A 7,998-nucleotide genomic window follows, 5' to 3' on the forward strand; every position below is an offset into this window, starting at 1 on the left:
AAAATAAGCGATTAAATCTTTCTTCAAGGGTAATATTTCAATTCAGTTTAAACTTTTTAAACCAATTCAACAATCTTTACTTCTAATAAAAAAATGGAAAAGTATAAATTGTTCAAACATCCTCGAGTGTATATGGAATTATTGAACCTTATAAATGGATTCTTTGCTCTCCAAAAACTAATCCAAAGATTAAATCGTGTAAATTGCAGAACTATTAGGTTTTCTGGTAACTTCTAAATATTTATAGAGACCAGTCAGTGATTACATATTTCACTGGCACATTATAACATACAAAGCTGTAAATGAATTGTGTCTACAGTGTAAGAGATTCAGCCTGTAAGAGGATTTAGAGTAATATCTTCTCTATATCGGGTTCATTAGTCCCCTAATAATCAGCCTATTGTGAACCAACACCGAAATCCCAATCAGTTTCACACAGTAGATTTCAAGTTCTTTTTTTGGATGCTAAATTCTTAAAGAACAGTATTTTTATTGGTTTTGTTTTTCAATCTGTTTATTTTTGCTTTCTTTTAAGGGGAACCTGTCAGGTGCAATATGCACCCAGAACTCCCTGCTTAACCGTCCCTGTATCTAGTAGCAGAGATAAAGGGATCTTTAGAAAAAGTATTTCTAAAGATCCTTTATGATATGCTAATGAGGACAGTGACTAGTTGCAAGGATGTTATATCCCATGATTAGTCCACCCTCTTAGCATGTTAGCATCCCCACAGGGGTGTGCTAACATGCTTTTCAATGCCCATTGCCCAGCGTCATCGGCGGTGATGCGCGTACCTGTGTCTGTTGTCACTGCCTCAAACGTCGTGTTTAGGGTCAGTGCGCATGATCAGAAGTCCCCGGCACTTCCGGTCAGCTAAGAGGTCACTTCTGTATCGGGGTGCACTGGCCCTTTAACAAAAGGGGCATGTCCACGTGCGCACAATACGGGCAGTTCCAGAAGGCCTGTGAGGTGTGCACAGCCTCTGGGAGACAGCAGCATGGACTGGGGACATTGCAGCCACCGCAGGACAGCCAGATAGGTGAGAGAGCTGACGTCCCTGCCGGGGCAGGGTGGTAGGAAAGTGCGGGGGCGTGGGTATGGGCATTATAGAGATTACAGATCAGCAACTTCACTGCTGCAGCCAAGAACCAGGGCCGCAGGTGGCGCAGCACGGCTCCAACAGTTTCCTCAGACTTCTTCCTTCAACAGTGGTCAGTTCAGAATGAATGCAATTCTATAACCGACATCAGATGATGGATAATGTAACTATTCAAAGTGAAGGAAAGTGGTAACAAATCCAGAGTCTCACAAGGCAATGAGAGATTTAAGGCCGCTTTACACGCAGCGATATCGATATCGATATCGCTAGCGTGCGTACCCGCCACTGCCGGTTGTGCAACACGGGAAAATCGCTGCCCATGGTGCACAACATCGCTTACACCCGTCACACATACTTACCTGCCTAGCGACGTCGCTGTGGCCAGCGAACCGCCTCCTTTCTAAGGGGGTGGTTCGTGCGGCGTCACAGCGGCGTCACTAAGCGGCCGCCCAATAGAAGCGGAGGGGCGGAGATGAGCGGGACGAACATCCCGCCCACCTCCTTCCTTCCTCATTGCAGGCGGATTGCAGGTAAGGTGATGTTCCTCGTTCCTGCGATGTAACACGTAGCAAGGTGTCATACGTAATGGGAAGTAAAACATAGGAGGAGAGTATAGAAAAACCTTTTCCATATAGAAAACAAATTTTTCAGTTTTTTTTTTAACCATTTTTTGCTCTATGTATAATAACTGAATCCAAAAGTGCATGTGTGAGTCCTTATGCAATTTAATTTGGCACAATGCAGGTTTTTGTTCCATACATAGAGTAGAGTATATAGAGTATGAATTTAACAAGCAACCTGGAGACCGTAAAAACATCGGGATGTGCATTTACCAGACGGCAATAATGTAGTCAGTGCAGATTAGGAATGTAGACATCGCACAGCTGACCTGTATTTTATTTGTCCTTCCAAGGATTTATCTCATTTCTCCTTTGTGATGTAACAGCTTATTTATTATTAAAAAAATGACTTAATCTACAGTATAACCTTAAAGTGCATCTCGTTAAAAATGATATTGTAGGCAGGGCAAAAGTATTAAGTAGCACGCAATATTAAGTATTAAGTAGTATGCAATATTAAGTATTAAGTAGTATGCAATATTAAGTATTAAGTAGTACACAATACTAAAGCGTAACCGTCGCTTTAGTTTTTATTTCATAAATCAAACTTCCACATGAAAATAAGCAACTTTGTAATATATCTCATCAGAAAACACCAAAAGAGGAAATGCAAACCCATAAAATAGATAATTTTATTAAATTGTATTTTAAAATAGAAAATATAACAAAACTAGAGATACAATAAGTAAGGACAAAATAGAAGCATAAAATGGGGGACACCTGCAACATAGTAATAATGGAGAAGTAAAGAAGCTAACAAGCAAGTTACAGTATATAAATATACTAGCTGTACTACCCGCCTTCGCCCGGGTTAATAACTGCTATTAACAAAATAGAATATATTAACAAAAATGTATTCTGCACACAAAAACCACAAAACAAATAGATATAAATGTAATTATAATATCTGTCTCCCCCTCTGTATATATCTCTCTGTCTCTCTCTCTATCTCTTTGTCTGTCTGTCTCTTTCCCTGTCTGTCTGACTGTCTCTGTCTTTTTCTCCGTCTGTCTCAATCTCTTTCCCTGTCTGTCTATCTATCTCTTTCCCTGTCTGTCTATCTATCTCTGTCACTTTCCCTGTCTGTCTCTTTCCCTGTCTGTCTCTTTCCCTGTCTGTCTATTTCCCTCTCTTTCCCTGTCTGCCTCTTTCCCTCTGTCTCTTTCCCTGTGTCTGTCTCTTTGTCTCTTTACCTGTCTTTGTCTGTCTCTTACCCTGTCTGCCTCTTTCCCTCTCTTTCCCTGTCTGTTTCTCTGTGTCTGTCTCTTTTGTCTGTGTCTGTCTCTTTACCTGTCTGTGTCTGTCACTTAACCTGTCTCTCTCTTTCCCTCACTTTCCATTTCTGTCTCTTTCCCTGTCAGTCTGTCTCTTTGTCTGTGTCTGTCTCTTTGTGTCTGTCTCTTACCCTGTCTATGTCTGTTTCTTACCCTGTCTGTGTCTGCCTCTTTCTCTGTCTGTCTCTTTCCCTGGCTGCATTGTGACACGCCAACATTCCATATAAGGGCGTGACTGCGCATTCTTCTGAAGTTCTGGCTGCACTGTGGTTCCCAGCTCCATTCGCTTTAATGGAGGCAGGTTTTTTGGCGAATAACTGTAAAGCATGAGGTTAAAATTTCCCCTCAAAACATGTGGCTGTAGCTGCGACGGTGCAGATGCCAATCCCGGACATACACACATACACACACAAACACACATTCAGCTTTATATATTAGATATATGCATACATCTAAGGGGTATGAAGTAATCTAATACATATATACCAATAAATAATGAATTAGTAAGTAAATATAAAACGGACCATATATTGAACAGCCGTATCAGACTATGGTGGAACAAGTGGAGAATTACCCACTAAAGCACCTTATACCTCAGGGACTTCATATCGATCCTCGGGCAGCTTGTATTAGAGGCTGGCTGCATAAATTTAGCCACATTAGTTTAACTCTTAAACGTTGCAGTGTTTCAGAGAAAATAGTGGCCAAGGACCAAGCCACATGGTAGACTAGTGGGACAAGAGGTCCCTGGCAGCCTCTCTTCGCCCCCTCACAAGTCTTTTCACATAAGAACGAAGGGAGAAATCTGTCACTCAAAGGGAGCAGATGGAAAGCAGGTGGGGGGAAGCTACCATGGACTTGCCATTAGATGAAGAATCCATTATACCATCATTGGGTCCCCATTTACACAGAAAATCTTCCATCCAAGCAAATTGGATGTCATTTCATGAAAATTCATGCCCACTGTGCATCTAAAGATGCTGTTGAGCTGTGCGTTTTTGGGGAGTCATTTCTCTATAGGCTTCTATGTGGATCCATAAAATACTTAAAGGGAACCTGTCACCAGATTTGTCCCCTATAAGCCACCACCAGTGAGCTCTTATATACAGCATTCTAGAATACTGCATATACTGTGAGTGCCCAGGATGCTCTGTATGATGAAAAAAACAGCTTTTATTATACTCGCCTAGGGAGCGGTTGGATCCAATGGGCGATTATGGTCTCAGTCTGGTGCCTCCTCTCTTCCTTCCGTCGCAGTGCTCCTTCCCAGCTCCATGTGGATGACGCATCCTACGTCATCCACACAGAGGTCTCCATTGTGCTCCTGTGTACTTCTATCTGTCCTGCTGAGGACAGAGAAAAGTACTGTAATGTGCAGGTGCGGGAAAAGGTCAAAGACCGTCCACGCATGCGCACTACGGTGGCACCCCTGAGGCTTCAAGCGCCCCAGGGTATTACACCACTTTTGAGGGGTAATATCTATCCTGGGTTAGGAGAGGGTTAACTGTTGGTGCCTTCACAAAACCACACACAAACAACAATAAGGTACTTCTCCACAGGGGGTGGACTAGGGAAGACAGTGTAGTGAGCCATGATGAAGCATGGGACTTCCCCAGTCGCTAGGACAACTCCTGGGGGGCGCCACAACTTGTGGTAGAATTAGGCGCAACCATCTCACTAGAGCAGACCTTCTCAGGCACAGCTTGGGATAACATCTCACACGGACAGCAGGAGCAGAATGTTTCTCTTCCTTCGTGGGCCCCGTGGCTTGGAGTTGGAGGCTCGGCCCGGCTCCCGGATAGCACACAGAGGACACTTCACTAGAAATACTTTCACGGGCACCGGCGGTGACCGCCGACTATCCGGGAATGGCTGGAGCCCATCGTGACGGAGAATGGTACTCTGGGGCAGCGCCTGAACTACCTGTGAGTAGAAAGACCTGGAACCGCAGCCCCTGTCTATGTCTCTCCTTTACTGGAGCCGTTGCCCAGCGCTGCAGCGCCATCAAGGACTACCATCAATCCCCCGTCCGCCCTCCATCATCCTCCCCGGGGTAATCCCGCTTTGTCTACAAATCTGCACCAAAAATGCATCAAATAAAGAGAAAAATGCAGAGCCGAAAGTATATAAAAAGCAGCATTTACTCTCTGTGTGAAGACGGTCTTATGTGATTTACATGCAGATTTAGGCTAATGGCCACTTTACACACAGAGATAAATCTGCGGCAGATCTGTGGTTGCAATGAAATTGTGGACAATCAGTGCCAGGTTTGTGGCTGTGTACAAATGGAACAATATGTCCATGATTTCACTGCAACCACAGATCTGCCAAACATTTATCTCTGTGTGTAAAGTGGCCTTAACTTCACATGTTCTGTAGTCATCCGTTAGAATGGATCTGCTGGGAAACTGATTTCTGCCAGATTTTTTTTTTTAACATGGGAGTCTATGGGCAATGGATCCATTATTGAATTACTATTTCGCCATCCGTTATACATGCATTTGTAACTGATTTTTGTTTTCTTAACGGATCCATTACAAATGGACAATAAATAGCAATCCATTAACGGATCCGTTGCCTGTAGACTCCACATGTTACAACCAGATCTGGCCGACAATGATCAAAAAAGTTGTGTTTGCACAACTTTTTTGCAAACGGATCTCTACCGGATCCGTGATAACGGATCACTACAAGACATGTGAACCCAGCTTAACCCTATATTTGCAGATAAATAGCATGTTTGGTCATGAAAGGATCCCTTTAAATGAGTAGCGTAATGTCATTTCTCAGAAGTGCTAGGGACCATTCAGTCAGTCAATCAATCCAGAAATCATTGGCACAAGATGTTTACTATGCGTGTTACTATAGTACGGGTTTTTGCGGCCAGGGAATTTCCCTATTACTGGTAAATTGGTTGTAACATTACATGGATTGCAGCAATTTTAATCTGTGATTGTTTTACCGAGCTCAGAATTACAATAACCCAGTAAGGAACCTAATATGCTGCATCCACCATTTCTTTTGCATTGCTGGTACTCCAGGAAGCCGGTCATCGGTGTAATAAGAAGAAAAGTATTTCCTCTATTGATTGACAAACACAGCAAACTGTGTCCAGTAGTACAACTTGAGAGCTGAGCATTAATGCCGAAATGTCTGCAATTAAAGTATCATTACCATGTAAACAAGTTCACCTTCCATTACGTTATGCATAATTGACGAGATCATATTCTTGTTTTCAAACTGCAGGAATTTTATTCTGCTCTATGTGAATGTAATTGTTTTAATATCATGATGCATGCTGACTTAAAGTTTACCTAGGAACCAAGCGTAGAAATGATTTGGAGCTTTTCCAAGTACACGTGTTCCATCAAACACTTACGCACGTCAGGCTTTTCATATACCGTCATATGGCGCTTATACAGCGTCTTATTCACAAATATTCTTGCATCCATAAAGATTTTCTGCCTGTCTAAACAAGCCACCGATTACCTAATGAGCGTTTTGTGACCCGGTGAGGCAATTTTTAAGCAAGCTTAAAAATTATCATTTTTGGCAGCACATTGCTGTCACGCCGGAGCAAGGGAACGCTCAGCGTGCATCACAAGAGGAGGGGTAAACCAGGGAAGTCCCTTGACAAAAGGGAGGGGGTTCACCAGCTAACTCACCTGTTGCTGATCTATGAGCTTGCTACTATCCCTAGACATGTACTTCCCCCCCATGCACAATCACGTGCCTAGGCCTGGCTGACCTTGGACTAGCCCTAACTAGTGAGCAGGCTAGCAAGACACTAATCTTACTACTACCATAAAGACAACACAAGGAAGGGGAGACAAACAAGAAATACAGATTCAACAACAACTCCAATTCATCTCCAGAGTAATTGTCACGGGTGACAGACAGTCCTGTGGTGTCCGGCACTAGAAGTTCACAACATTTGGTTTCTATTATTTCTGCTGTTAGTATTCTGTGTACTAGGTATCTCCTCTGCTAGGTTTTCATCCCTTTCCCTCAAGCACCCTGCGGAGCTCCTCTTCTCTTTAACTGCTAATCATCTGTACTTCCTGTTGGGTTTAAATACTCTAATTTTCCCTGGACTTGTGCTGGTGATATTCAATTCGTTCACAAGCTCTGGATGCAAGCAGGCAGCTTGCACTCATCTGTTGGATCATTGCTGTTCTTTACTGAACTTCTTCCTGAGGCATCTGGAGATAAGTTGTTCATGCGCTTTCCTCATGTGTGGGCTCCCTGTGTCTTCTTTAGTGTTTAGTAGAGTTGACAAAGAGTTCATCCCACCCATTCTGTATCTAGAGCCCAGCTCTAGGGTCATCCTAGGGTCAGTTATCTGGCTCGGCTCATAGGTCGCAACCTATCTAGGGTGGTGAGGGACCCCAGGGGTCAACGGTAGGTTTGGTCAGGGGTCAACATCTCCTACTTCCCTAGTCGCAAGGTTTCCCTTCACTTTCACTTTTTGTTTGGTACTCCCCGTACTTGGTAGGGTGATAGGAACATCATCGCAACCAAGAGAAAAGTCAAAACAGCTTTCTCTAGAGACAGCTCCTTCACAGATCAGCGTAGAATGAACTATAGCCAGCATAGGAGAGAGTAAGGAGTGGGCTCTTGTAGTAGAAGGGTGTGGCTGCAGCTAAGATTACCAGCTACAAGTCAGTCTCAGCAAGATAGAAAAGAATCTTTAACCCCTCCATCACCAGATATGCACCTACTCAAGATAAACAATGAGTGGGCTTTAAAGAGGATCTGCGATCAACTAAACGCTGTGACCTTCTTATCCCAGATCCCCGACACACTGGTGACAATTGTACTGTGTAAACGGGACATGTGGTGCTGATAACAATGATAATCTATGCGCACAGAAGAAGCCGTATTAATGATTATTCTTTGTTTGTGAAAAGGCGGTTGGCTTGTTTAATCGGGATATTAAGTGATTGCTAACTGGATTGCATGTAGCCCATTACCCATCTGTTAATGGCCACAATCAGTATAAATGCA

Source organism: Anomaloglossus baeobatrachus, chromosome 8, assembly GCF_048569485.1.
Source record: "Anomaloglossus baeobatrachus isolate aAnoBae1 chromosome 8, aAnoBae1.hap1, whole genome shotgun sequence".
Classification (NCBI taxonomy): domain Eukaryota; kingdom Metazoa; phylum Chordata; class Amphibia; order Anura; family Aromobatidae; genus Anomaloglossus; species Anomaloglossus baeobatrachus.